Source organism: Zea mays, chromosome 8 (assembly GCF_902167145.1).
Source record: "Zea mays cultivar B73 chromosome 8, Zm-B73-REFERENCE-NAM-5.0, whole genome shotgun sequence".
NCBI lineage: Eukaryota > Viridiplantae > Streptophyta > Magnoliopsida > Poales > Poaceae > Zea > Zea mays.
In genome coordinates, this window is record NC_050103.1 from 8936561 (window position 1) to 8949226 (window position 12666).

The window sequence follows — 12666 nt, forward strand, 5'->3', positions numbered from 1 at the left end:
TCCATACAGTTTGCACTGTAATCACCGTAATCAATAACTACCCTGTATGATGAACAAAGGTATAAATTCTTATTTCATAAATGAACCAACTTATAAATACGTTATTCGTAATTTGGGTTACATGTACCTGCTTTGGTCAATGTCCTTGGAACAAATTAAATCCCACAGAGAACGGATACACTCTTGCTCTGTAAGTGGTGGATCAGATCCAGAGATTGTAGTACCTTTGAGTGTATCAACCTGAAATGCAACATGGTTGTAAGTGGTTGAACATTAAAAAAATCAGTTTAATATCATAAAAAGCATTATGTAATATGTATGTTATCATACTGACATGAGGAGTTGGGGTCTGGTCAAAAACTGGCCCACTGTCATTTTGTTCCATTTCGTCTGTTGCCATTGCACCTCTCTACACAAAGGTATATAATTAGGATAACTGTGTTGTATGTATAGTAAAATGTAATTATAACATGAGACATGGACTGCTAACAAACATTTTTTTCCGGTGTCACGTCAAATTTGGGCAAGCAGGTGCAAGCTGATGTGGTTTGAGGTGTGATATTTGTGTTCCTCAAACTTATGTTTCGAACATCAAAACAGAACTCCTGTTGACAAAAAAAGTGTGGTTCGCATACTGCTAAAAAGAAGTATGCATACATGTACGTATAATGAGTAAAAATAGTATTGTCGTTGGACAAATTACCTGTTGATCTGAAACCACATCCGATTCGTCGGGAAAGGTCTCAAGGACTGTACGGATATGCTGTTGTCTTTCGTGAATTTCTTCAAACTGAGTAGCACCCAGTTGGGTCTCAAGCTGCGAAGCTTGGGATGGCATATCGGGTGTGGGCTGGGTGGCATCAACTGTGTGTCCTTGTACACAATTATATTGAAAATAATATATGTCAAAATTTGAATTATAAATCAAATGTTGCTGTGTATACGTGACAAAAACATAAGTTGTTAACTGTACTTATAACAAAAAACGTATACACATGTCAAAAGATAAAATGTTCTGAATAAGGAATACCTGCTGAATCAGCCGAATTCCCCGGTTGCTGTGGCTCATCCGTCTCGTTTTCCAAATTTTCAGACTCGGCACGTAGTACCTCGTCTATCAATTCTATAAACTTGTCTGCTATGTCATATTGCTTGACAATAATTTTGTCGATGCTGTCTTTTATGGCTACGCATGACTTGTCAACCTCCAAGTCATATGCAGCAAGAATATCTGTGAATTTAGATCGATGACGATGGGGGAGATCGTTGATCTTACTTGACATCATCTCTTTGATAGATGGAAGTTTGATGTTAAAAGTTGGCCGAGGCATGGGGCCAGGGCGCGGTGCATCAAAAATATTGGTCATGCACTCCGGCTGGTTGTTCAGCAAAAAATAGTAAGAATCCATGTCCACCTTCGTATTCTATTTGTTCAATAAATAATCATAAACAGTGGATATAATACATCATAAACTTGCCTCAGATTGGCGATCGATCTTAGGTCCAACTGCATAGCATGTCTCCGTCGAGCTTCGGAACTAGAAATAAAATTGTAGTTACTATGAGTAACCAACTGTGTAACTGTGCATAACCAACTGTGAAAATATGAATAACTTACTTCACAGTGTCCGAAAGATTCAGCCCCATGGCGAACCTTCCTCTTGTCAGCTTTGGTCAAAGCTTTTATGATATTCTTATCAAAAAATTTAATGCGAGGTGTGCCACTCTTATTATGGGGGGCAGCGGCTGTATGCAGGTGATCCAAGTAGTACAACTACATTAAAAAGAATAACAATGTTCAATAGCAATGTAAGTAGACATAACAAACATCGTAAAACATGTTACATAACTACCAAAAGTTAGGAACCAATAATGAAATAAATGTGCATACGGAAAAACACTATACTTACAAGGACAACAATGGAGCATCCATAGATAGTCGTGGAGACATTTGTGGTGATCCGGTTGTGCCACTTCTTGGCAGCTTCACATAGATCATTAAAAATCAACTGGCACCAGTCGATCTCATGGAAACGGTGCATTTCTTCTGTGAGAAGCACCTCATGATATGTGATGCCCCAACTAGCAGTTGGAAACAGCAAACAGTTGAATAGAATGAGGAAGAAACATCTGATTGAAAGGTCATCATCCTCGCCTTTCCTTAATCGATCCTGTAGAACTGCCACATTGAACTCATCTTTGGCCACACCAAGCTCTGCCCTCAAGTTGCTTGCTGCAACTGCTTCATCAATACCCAAAGGTTTACCACCTCCATGATTTGGCACGCCAAGAATAAGATGAACAATATCCTTTGTGATCTTGAGTTCCTTTCCTGGACCAGGACGTATTGTCATATCCTTGGGGTCTAGCTTGTCCATCAACCATTGGAGGTGTGATCTACTGCACAGCGCATCTACTGTCATATCAAGAATGGAAGAGAAGCCTTTGCGTCTTATAGCCTCACGTTGTCTTTCATTCAAAATGTTAATGCTTGCAATGACATCTTGAGGGTTGCACCTCACATTAAGCCTCTGTTAAACAATATACAACATGAAATAATTTTGTTATTATGAAAAAAATAATCAGAACATTACAAATATGAAATTGTTTGTTGGGTATGCATAACATTAACCTGTCGGGGTAGCTCCTCATGTTTAACCCTCTTTGTCACGACTTTTCTTAACACTCTTGTGTGGCTTTCAGAAACATTGCGCTTCTTCATAGCTGGCATGAAGTCATCTTCATCAGAATCAATCTGAACTGTTTCATTGGTCACATTTTGACTGTCAGCATTTGAAGGATTTTCAACTTCTGGACATGGGTTAGGATGTTCTGCAGAGGGAATGTCTACACTGAAGCACTCCTGGCTTGACTGGATTGTTATACGCTTGGGGTTATTTGGAGGACGGTCGACTTGCTTCATTTTTTTAAATTAACAGCTGCATACATAATATACAATGTTGTAAAAAATAAAAGGTTACATATGCATATGTATTTATGGTGTGGTATGATTGAATCAATTAACCTAATTGTTTTAAATACCAAACCTAAAACATCTGAATATACTGTTCTCTATTTACATTTACATACCCATACTGAACTGTTTCAATTATTAGGAAAACTGAATATGTTTCAATAAAAACAACCCTTGCTATGACCAAATAATGTGTTAGCTGTAATGCTCTAAAATACATTAATGTATGCACTAAACAGATATGAAAATTTAAATAAAAAATATACTCTAGGAGTAACAACTAGTTGACTGCTCATTTACTAAACACATTTACATAAATAATCTGAATATGTTTGAGCAAAACAAAACTTGCTATAACCAAACTGTATTGACTGTGACCTAGTGTAATAAATAATGTCTGTTTTGTAATAATGCAAAACTGTATATGATTCAATAAAACATGTACTGAACTGTTCAAAAAATAAGTGAATAACAGACCTTGCTGTAACCAAATAATGCATTAGCTGCAATCATCTGAAAATACATAAATGTATGCACTAAACAGAAATGAAATTTTATATAAAACATATACTCTATGAAAAACAACTAGTTGGCTGATCATTTACTATACACAGATGCATACATATTCTGAACTGATATACCATCATAACAAACTGAATATGTTACATACAGATGCATACATGAAACACATTAGCATATATGTTCTGTCCTGTTATACGTTCATAAAAATCTGAATATGTTGCATACCATTGCATACAGTTGCAATTATAAAACACAATTTGCCTGCAACCTGATATGTTTGAGCAAAACAAAAATTGCTATTAACAATCTGTATTAACTGTGAACTGGTTTAATAAATAATGTCTGTTTTAAAATAATAAAAAACTGGATATGATCCAATAAAACAATACATGCTGTCACACAATGTATTAACTATAACAATAATGGAATAAATAAGTGTATGCAGTCACAAAAATGATTCAATTGTGTACATGAGCGTAACCTAATGTGCATAACCAACTGTGTACATGAGCGTAACCGACTGTGTAAATGTGCGTAACCAACTGTGTAAATGTGCGTAAATGTAATACATCAACTGCATAACTAATGTCAACCCTAGCCGTGATCCACACAATGCAAAAATGAACAAAAAACAACTAGTTTGTTGACGGTCAAACTCGATCAAATGAAATGCGCGCGAGCTAGGGTTGGGAAGAACACACCGATTGGAGCGGTACCCGTTGGCGGCGGCGAATGTTGAGGATGGCGGAGAACGTGGAAACAGTCGGGTCGGCGGAGGGCGAAGGAGCAGAACCGTCGCCGGAGAAGGTAGGGTTTTCGCCGGTCGCCGAATGCAGCGGCGCGAATGTTGGAGCGACGATTGGGGAAACCGAGGGCGCGCCGCTCAAATGCCGCTTGCGACTGGATCGACAGCGAGCGGCGAGGGGTTGGAAGAGTCGTCGGAAATGGGAGCGGAGTCGCCGGGAAGGAAGAATCGCCGGAGATTCCTGGAGTCGTGCGGGGGTTGGGGTTTTGCGGTTATGGAAACTGAGCCGGGAGCAAAGGAGCTAATCGCGGGATCACGTAGGTATTTATATGGAAAACGAAAGGTCAGTCGGCTGTGAAATGCAGGTGCGTTCATATTTGGCTGGGGCTTCCTCTAGCTAAATAGAGCCCAGGGCTCTAAATACATATAGTATATATATATATATATATATATATTAAAGTATTAATTTTATCCTAACTATTCAAATATCCACTTTCGTGCATGACATTTTTTCAAAACCTCTAGTTCCTGTAGTTCAGGACATGTGAAAAAATTGACACATTTTCATATTTTGGATATATCAAAGCTAAAAAATTTATAGGTATGTTTGTTTGGGATTATAATTATCAAGATTATTTTAAACTAATTTAGTTTAAAATAAGTTAAATTATGTAATTTTGATAGATTATAATTTCAAACAAACACACTTTTTGACTAGGGGTGGACCTAGATACAAGCTAATGAGGGCATATGTCTCCGCTCATTTCTTTATTGCAAGTAGTATATTCTAGATTTTCACATCCTATTCAGCTTCTCGTTCTAATAATTTAGTGCTCGTTATTGTAAGTGTGCCCTCTATTCCATTTCATTCTGGGTCAGCCCTTGCCATTGACTGAACCTCGTTTGCGTGTCTTGTCAGCGTTTCGGACCCGGGGGACCCTCAACCAAGCCGACCAGTGAATTTATCGCTGCGTGCCCCTGCCTAGATGAGTTGGCACAAGATGGAACACAAGGGAGAATACGGCTTGTATTATCTCGCACCGGGGGATGCTCGTAGTAGGGGTTACAAGCGTCGCGAGAGAGAGAAAGAGAGAGAGAGCCTGTTCGTTTGCTCGTCCCCGCGCGACCCCCTCCGCGGGAAGGCCCTGGACCTCCCTTTTATAGATACAAGGAGAGGGTCCAGATGTACAATGGGGGGTGTAGCTATGCGCTAACGTGTCTGACAGAGAAGTGCCTGAGCCCTGTGTACATGCCAACGTGGCTGTCGGAGAAGTGCTTGAACCCTGTGTACGCGATAACGTGGCCGTCAGAGAAGTGCCTGAGCCCTGTAGAAGCACATCTGGCGGTGCGGCTGGGATCCTGCTGACGTCTCCTTGCTTCCATAGGGGGCTGAGAACCACCGACGTCATGGACGCACGCGAGGAAGCATCATTACCTGTTACCGGGGTGAGCCGGATGGGACGCCGGTCTTGTTCCCTCGTAGCCTGAGCTAGCTAGGGGTAGGGTAATGATGTATCCCCTATGGCGCGGTCAGTCCGAGCCCAAGGTCGGGCGAGGCGGAGACTTCTCCTGAGGCCAAGGCCGGGGTCAGGGGAGGACGCGATTCCTCCCGAGGCCGAGGCTGAGGCCGAGTCCTGGGGTCGGGCGAGGCGGAGACCTTCTCCCGAGGTCGAGGCCTAAGGTCGGGCGAGGCGAAGCTTCCTGTTGCGCCTGAAGCTGAACTCGGCTGTTGTCAGTCTTACCCTGGGGTGGCACAGCAGTTGGAGCAGGGCGAGCGGCGCTGTTTTCCTGTCAGGTCGGTCAGTGAAAGGGCGAAGTGACTGCGGTCACTTCGACCTTGCCGACTGAGGCGCGCGTGTCAGGATAAGGTGTTAGGCGATCCCCGCATTAAATGTGCATGCGATACGGTTGCTTCACAACGAAGCCTGCCCGAGCTGGGCTTCGGGTGAGTCGAGGGTGCGCCCACCTCCTGAGGAGGCCCTCGGGCGAGGCGTGAATTCGTCCGGGGCTACTGTTCCCGCCCGAGGCCGGGCTCGAGCGAGGCGAGATTGTGTCTCTTGGTAGACGAGGCCTTGACCTGAATCGCGTCCATCAGTCTTTGCGGCTTGTGCTGAAGGTGGTTACCAGTTGTGTTTAGGAGTGTTGGGGGTACCCCTAATTACGGTACCCTACAGTAGCCCCCGAGCCTCGAAGGGAGTGTTGGTACTCGCTTGGAGGCTTTGCCACATTTTTTGTGAGGGGACCGGCCTTTCTCGGTTATATTTTGTTCTGGTGGGTGCGCGCGAGCGCACCCGCCAGGTGTAGCCCCTGAGGCCTCGGAGGAGTGGTTTGACTCCTTTGAGGTCTTAATGCTTTTCGTGATGCCTCGGCCGGCCTGGTTGTTCCCTCATGCGGCCTGGCCGTAGCCCGGGTGCATGGTCAGGTTCCGAGTTTTTAGGCTGGTTTGTTGATGCTGTCAACAGTTTGGCCGTAGCTAGGTTGCGAGAGCAGCCCCCGAGCCTCTGCACGGAGCGAGAAGATGATCAAGGACTGTCTCGACTTTTATTATACGCCCCTTCGTCGCCTTTCCGCAAGGAGAAAGGGGGGGAAAGCACCATGTTGCCCTCGGAGGGCGCCGAACATGGTGTTTCCAGTGAGTTGCTAACGGGTGATCCGAGTGGACGTTCGTGACCCGTTCGATAAGGGTCGGCTAGTGGCCCAGAGGCGCGCTCCAAAAGTACCTGCAGGTGATTTGCCGAACCCGGACCCATTCGATAGGGTCCGAGGGCTCGATGCCTCCCTCCGGTGGGATTCCGTTACAAAAATCGTTCTCGCTGGTCTCGGAAATGTCCTAGGGTACCTCGGGAGCGTAGCCCAAGCCTCAGCCATGTAACGGACGTACCCAGAGTCATCCCTCACTCTACGTGCTCTGGGGCGGCTGTCGAACCCTTCTGAGGGGCCAGCCTTCGAACCCCTGATCAGTAAGGGGCGCGGAGCCCGAGTGCTCTAGGGCGGCTGTCGAACCCTTCCGAGGGGCCAGCCTTCGAACCCCTGATCAGTAGGAGGGCTCGGGGGCCCGTTTCCTTCGCTAAGAAGGATCCCTTTTGAAATATCCCTTTTCCCGGTCCCTGTAGCAAGAGAGAGAAAGGGGAAGAGGAAAAGGATATGAATTTAAATAGTGTGGCACACCTTTTTTGACGCGGTCATCATGGTGGTGGTGAAACGACGCCCGCTTCGCCGGCCAAAGGTGTCGCTTGCCCTGCCGAGGAGTTAATGCGATGGAACGGGCGATTCGCGGGGCGGCCGCGTGCGCGAGTCGTTCGAGGAACGGAACACGGGCGCGTCGTCTTCATGCCGTGGGAGAGGGCTCCCCTGCCGCTTCAGGAGGGGACGCGAGCCTGCAAGCGATTTGACCACTACTTCCACTCGTCTGCTGCCGCAATTACTGTCGGCCCACTTTTGGCCATATCAACTGCCGCGCCTCCTCCCGCGGCTGACTGACCCGTGATCATTGCACTCAATTGGCACAGTTGGGTCACGCGCAGGGCTGCCTCGAGTCGTGGCACTGGTTCCGCAGTCGAGAAGACGCGGCATTGGCGCAAGTGGCGGTGCAGTTTTTGCACGTAGTAACCGGCGCGCCGGTTACATGACATGTGGGCCCGGGCCTCCATGCTGGTCCGCCGAATGCAACGAAGCCGGAAGGGTGCACAATCGCGGTGCGGTTGCACGCCACTTGCATGGCGGTCCGCCCTTTCGACCGCTGGTTTCGGCGAGGATGGAGGAGTGCTTATAACCGCGGGGCGGTTACATGCTCCGCGTGCGGCGGTTTGGCTTCTTCTGTTTCGGGTCAGCTTGCATGACGTGTGGGACCCAGCCCCCGCGCCGGAGAGTGAGAACCCTGGAGCACGTCGGTGGAGACTTTGCCCATGACGCTTGAGAATGCGAGTGGGGAGAGCCGCCTTTAAAAAGGGGTCGATCCCCTGGGCAGTTGCCATGCCTTCGCACTCCCCTCATGCATCGCGGCCTTCCACCTTTCAAGCCCCCAGACGGGGAGCACCCTCGTTGCCCTCCTCTCGCTGTTGTTGTAGGAGCACGACCTCGTGGGGGTTGGCGCTCTTTAGCCATCGCTCGGGTTCAAGGATTTTCATCACGCAGCCAGCTGCAGTCCCCTGCCGGCGGTCACCCAGGATGATGACCGCAGGCCTCGTGGTGGGGAAGAGCGAGTCGGGCCATGGCCTCCCCCCTGTCCTCGGCTTCAAGGACGTTCATCGTCTATGCTGAGGAGGAGGGTGCGCCGAGTCGGGGCCTGCTTCCGCGTGGGCAGCGACCCGCTCCTTCCCTCAGTGATCCGGGAAGAAGAGCATCCACCGTCCGTGGCGCTGGCAGCTGCCACGTGTCCGGCTCCCCGGCCTGAGCGGCTCTGGTGCTACTTCTGGTGCCACCTCCTACCGCTGGGGCAGAGCACGGCTGCACGTCCGCCGCTCGGGTGTCGGTCGCGCCATGCGTAGGCCGGCCACGTCCAGGTCCTCCTTGCGCTGTCGGCTGCACTAGGGGGTCGCACAACATGTCGTACGCCGTGAGGGCGGTACTCGTGTTCTGGGACTGTCCCGTTCTCGTTCTTGTGGCGAGGACGGGGTGAGGACCTGCCGGTGCGCTTTGGGGCGGCCGCCGCTCGCCGGTGCGGTGTTGGTGGGCAGGTGGCCGCTGTCGTCGGTGCTGAGGTGGTGGCAGCCAGAGGAGGTTGTCTCCGCCGACGAGACCGTCGGCGCCACCTGCGGTCAGACCTCCGGCTCTTTGGCTTTGATGGCTTGTCCTCGCACCTCGTGTGGGGACGTGGGCGAGGGCCTTTTCACAGCAGCGTTTGCCCTGAGGTCATCGCTGCTGCTGTTTAGCCGCCCGAGGCGGAGGTCGTTGTCGCTGCCGGTGGAGCGGTCGCCGTCGAGCCACCTGGAGTTTGTTATCCCGTAGGCCCTCTGGTGTGGAGGTTGTTCATACCCACGGGAATGGAACTGGAGTCCCGTTTGTAATGGTACCCTGAGTATGGGTGTTTGTTCATTGTGGCTGCTGAGGCCTGAACACTTGGGTATTTGAGCGTGAAGTCGTGTTTCTTCCTCATTTCGAGCACTTGGACTTGCCTGTTGGCTAGCGGAACCGCTTAACCGAGCGTGAGTTGCCTTGCGCGGAAGGTGATGAGTGAGGTATCCGTATCCCGGAGGCGTAGGAGTCCCTTGGCTCGATCGGCCTTGCCGCTCAAGGCCTCTCTCGCTTAGCTTTAGGACCTTCGGCCGCTCTGCGATGAGTTGAAGCCGGAGGCAGCGGTGTCGGCTCGAATAGAGGCTTCGTCGGCCAAGGAGCAGGTGGCTTCCCAGGCCGAGGAGGTGCAGCAGCGGTGGCTGGAGCTTGGCCAGGTTGTCTGCGAGCGGGACCAATCTCGGAGTCACGCCGCCAAGGCCGTGAGCCTGGCTGAGGTCCTCGGGGGACAGCTGGCTAAGGCTACGGAGCGGCTAGCCAGGGAGTCTGCTCGGGTCGGGGCCCTTGCGGAGAGCTTGGCCGTGAGGGCCCAAGCGCGGTGCTGGCGTCCTCCTTTGAGGTGGAGATCCTTCCGCCTGTGTTGCCGTCTAAGGCTGGGCCAGGTTCCGCCAAGGGTGGAAACATCGCCGAGGGTGCTGCTGCTCCCCCTCCTTATGTCTGAACCTGCAGGAACAACTTGTCTGTAGTATGTGTATGTTTTTTGCGGCCGTTGAGGCCTAAACATCTTATTGTCATGTTATAAAGCTGCGTTTCCTTTCCTCTCGTTTTGAGTATCAGGACTTGTTCGTCGGTAGCAGAATCACTTATCCAAGCGAGAGTTACTTTTCGCGGAAGGTGATGAGTGAGGTATCCGTATCCCGGAGGCGTAGGAGTCCCTCGGCTCAGTCGGCCTTGCCGCTTACGTGCACTCTCACTCGTTTGCAGGATTCTGTTATCGATATAGTCGAGAAGGCACAAAAGTCGTTTTCTACCCGAGCGTTAGGACTTGTTCGGTAGCAGGATCGCTTATCCGAGCGTGAGTTAATTTTCACGGAAGGTGATGAGTGAGGTATCTGTATCCCGGAGGCGTAGGAGTCCCTCGGCTCGGTCGACCTTGCCGCTTACGTGCACTCTCGTCGTTTTTAGGCTCCTGCTATTGATATAGTCGAAAGCACGTAAGTCGTTTTCTACCCAAGCGTTTAGGACTTGTTCGATAGCAGAACCGCTTATCCGAGTGTGAGTTACTTTTCATGGAAGGTGATGAGTGAGGTATCCGTATCCCGGAGGCGTAGGAGTCCCTCGGCTCGGTCGGCCTTGCCGCTCAAGGTCCCTCTCGTTGTTTTCAGGGTTCCGTTATCGATATAGTCGAAAGTCGTTTTGGTAGAAAACTTTTGTTTTGGTAGAAAACTTTTCCGAGGAAAATTTTGACGCAGAGGGGGTTCCCCCCTTCTAGCCCCCGAGGGAGGGTCGGGCTTTGCCGAGGCAAGGCTGATCCTTCCTTGACGGTTAGACTTTATTTACGTATGTAAAGAAAAACGAGGTACATGAACGACTTGAAACATTTTAAGGGTAGAAGCGACGTAGCTATTGGATGTTCCAAGCGTTGCTGTAGACCTCGCCTTGATCGTTGGCCAGCTTGTATGTCCCGGGCTTCAAAATCTTGGCAATGATGAACGACCCTTCCCAGGGAGGAGTGAGCTTGTGGCGTCCTCGAGCGTCTTGCCGCAGCCGAAGTACCAAGTCTCCCACCTGGAAGCCTCGGGGCCGAACCATTCGGGCGTGGTAGCGTCGCAGAGACTACTGATACCGCGCCGAGTGTAGTAAGGCCACGTCTCGAGCTTCTTTGAGCTGGTCCAATGAATCTTCTCAGCTGGTCTGGTTGCTTCGGTCATCGTACGCCTTTGTCCTCAGGGAACCGTATTCTTAGTCCGTGGGTAGGACGGCCTTGGCCCCATAGACTAGAAAGAACGGTGAGAAACCCGTGGCTCGGCTTGGCGTCGTCCTCAGACTCCAGACCACCGAGGGTAGCTCTTTCATCCACCGCTTGCCAGACTTGTTGAGGTCGTTGTACATCCTCGGTTTAAGTCCCTGTAAAATCATACCGTTGGCACGCTCCACCTGCCCATTCGTCATGGGGTGAGCTACGGCGGCCCAGTCCACACGGATGTGGTTGTCCTCGTAGAAGTCCAGGAACTTCTTCCCAGTGAACTGCGTGCCATTGTCGGTGATGATGGAGTTCGGGACCCCAAAGTGATGGATGATGTTTGTGAAGAACGCCACCGCCTGCTCGGACCTGATGCTGGTTAGGGGTCGGACCTCGATCCACTTGGAGAATTTGTCGATGGCGACCAGCAGGTGCGAGAAGCCCCCGGGTGCCTTCTGCAAGGGACCGACGAGGTCCACACCCCACATGGCAAATGGTCAGGTGATGGGTATTGTCTGCAGGGCCTGAGCGGGCAGGTGCGTCTGTCTCGTGTAGAATTGACACCCTTGGCAGGAGCGTACAATCCTAGTGGCGTCGGCCACAGCGGTTGGCCAGTAGAAACCTTGTCGGAAAGCGTTTCCGACGAGGGCCTGAGGTGCTGCATGGTGACCGCAAGCCCCCGAGTGTATTTCTTGCAACAGCTCCTGTCCTTGGGCGACGGATATGCATCGTTGGAGAATGCCCGATGGGCTGCGGTGGTAGAGCTCCTTTTCATCACCCAGTAAGACGAACGACTTGGCACGCCGCACTAGTCGCCGAGCTTCGGCCTTGTCGAGGGGCAGCTCTCCTCGGAGGAGATATTCCAGGTACGGGGCCTGCCAGTTCGGGTTTGGCGTGACCCCATTCCGCTCTCCCTCGACGCGCAGGGCCTCACCCTCGGCGGCCGAGGGTTCCTTGGGCTGGGCCAAGGCCTCCTCAGGCTCGGGCGTGTCGTCGATCTTGACGGAGGGTTGATGTATGTCTCTGGAGAAGACGTCTGGGGGAACCGTCGTCCGCCCCGAGGCTATTTTAGCTAGCTCATCCGCAGTCTCGTTGTACCTCCGAGCAACATGGTTGAGTTCCAGTCCGTAGAACTTGTCTTCCAGGCGCCGAACTTCGTCGCAGTAGGCCTCCATCTTCCAGTCACGGTAGTGGGAGTTCTTCATGACTTGGTCAATGACAAGCTGCGAGTCGCCCCGAGCGTCGAGGCGCCGAACCCCTAGCTTGATGGCAATGTGCAACCCATTAACCAGAGCCTCGTACTTGGCCACGTTGTTTGACGCCGAAAAATTGAGGCGCAGCACGTAGCGCACATGTTTCCCGAGGGGTGAGATGAAGAGCAAGCCAGCACCTGCTCCTGTTTTCATCAGCGACCCATCGAAATACATGGTCCAAAGTTTGGGCTGGATCGGAGCTGTTGGCAATTGGGTGTTGACCCATTCAGCCAGGAAGTCTCCCAAGACTTGAGATTTT